Genomic DNA, 2,065 nt, shown 5'->3' with positions numbered 1-2,065 from the left:
TAATGACTTGTCTCCATGTTACGTCTACTAACGACTTGTCTCCATGTTAACGTCTACTAACGACTTGTCTTCATGTTACCGTCTACTAATGACTTGTCTCCATGTTACCGTCTACTAATGACTTGTCTCCATGTTACAGTCTACTAACAACTTGTCTCCATGTTAACGTCTACTAATGACTTGTCTCCATGTTACGTCTACTAACGACTTGTCTCCATGTTAACGTCTACTAACGACTTGTCTTCATGTTAACGTCTACTAACGACTTGTCTCCATGTTAACGTCTACTAACGACTTGTCTCCATGTTAACGTCTACTAATGACTTGTCTCCATGTTACGTCTACTAATGACTTGTCTCCATGTTAACGTCTACTAACGACTTGTCTCCATGTTAACGTCTACTAACGACTTGTCTCCATGTTACCGTCTGCTAAAGAGTTGTCTCCGTGTTAATTTGTCATCAGAGGGACATTTTGTAGTTACAGGGACATTTCTTCATCAAAGGGAAATTTTGACATCTGAGGGACATTTTGTCATCAGAGGGACATTTTGAAATTTTGATTGTTTTGATGTCAGTTTTAATTTGACGTAGATGAAAGTTTTCCCCAGTGTTGGCTCTTCTTCTTCTCTGGACGTGAAGACAACATGAGGACAACATGAGGACAACATGAGGAAAACATGAAGACAACATGAGGACAACATGAGTACAACATGAGGACAACATGAGGACGTAGATGAATGTCTCATCCCAGTGTTGGCTCTTCTTCTTCTCTGGACACGAGGTCACAATGACTAAAATATAAAACGACTGTAACTAGTTTCAGAAACAGACGTTTTCCAGTGAGTCTCTCTGTGGAAAACTGTGTGTCAGCACCAGCTGTCCCCACTCCCACCGTCTCAGATAAGATGTCCCTTCCCGTCCAATCGCGTGCCTACCTGCCCCGACCCATCCCATGTTTCCCCATCCCAACCTGTACAGACCAATCCCGTGCCTCCCTGTCCTGACCTAGGCCCCCCCGCCCTGACCAATCCCGTGCCCCCCCGCCCCGACCAATCCCGTGCCCCCCCCCGCCCCGACCAATCCCGTGCCCCCTGCGAGTATAAAGCTCCGGGCCGGGGCAGAGCCGCCATGATCGAGCCATGGCCGTTCTCTGGATCCTCTCTTGCCTCGCCTTCGCCGGCACCGCCTACGGTGAGACAGTCTCTTTCCTTCAGGGTGACAGCAGACACAGTGGTGCATGCTGGGTAATGAAGAGGCTTCTAGAGATATAGGCATTCTCTCATAACGGCTTAAATCTGCCTTTTAGTGTCTTTAATTATGTCTGTTGACATCAAAATTTCCACGACTAAGTCTGCGTTCTGCTCAGGGACGCCCAGATCTGTCCAATGTGTCTAATGTGTTTAATGTGTCCAATGTGTCCAATGTGTCTAATCTGTCCAATGTGTTTAATTTGTCCAATCTGTCCAATCTGTCCAATCTATCCAACGTGTCCAATGCGTCCAATGCTTGTGTCTCTCTATTTTCTCTTTTTCATCCACATGTTTTTATCTGAATTAACCCTTGTGTTGTCTTCCCGTCAAAATTGAAAATCTTTTATCGATCTTTTCTCACGTTTTTGTGCACTTTTTCAACACTTGATGCTTTTTATTTTACGTTTAACATGTGTAACATTAACTTATTAACTGTAGTTTACTGTTATTTTGGGGAATTTATGGTCAGTAAACCTACATTTTTGGAAATTATACCTGGTGTTTGAGTTAGAAAAGCAAAAATTAGAAAATAACTTAAAGGAATAGATAATCACAGCTTGTCCCATACTGGTCATGTGATGTTGTCCCATACTGGTCATGTGATGTTGTCCCATACCGATCATGTGATGTTGTCCCGATGATGTCACCAGGTTGCGGCACCCCCGCCATCCCTCCTGTCATCACCGGATACTCTCGTATCGTCAATGGTGAGGAGGCGGTGCCCCACTCCTGGCCCTGGCAGGTGTCCCTGCAGGTAAACACACACACACACACACACACATACAAAAATACACATACTCTCTCACACACACA

The sequence above is a fragment of the Etheostoma cragini genome, chromosome 1, assembly GCF_013103735.1.
Source record: "Etheostoma cragini isolate CJK2018 chromosome 1, CSU_Ecrag_1.0, whole genome shotgun sequence".
Classification (NCBI taxonomy): domain Eukaryota; kingdom Metazoa; phylum Chordata; class Actinopteri; order Perciformes; family Percidae; genus Etheostoma; species Etheostoma cragini.
The sequence above is the reverse complement of the archived record's forward strand: the minus strand, read 5'-3'. Positions refer to the sequence as shown.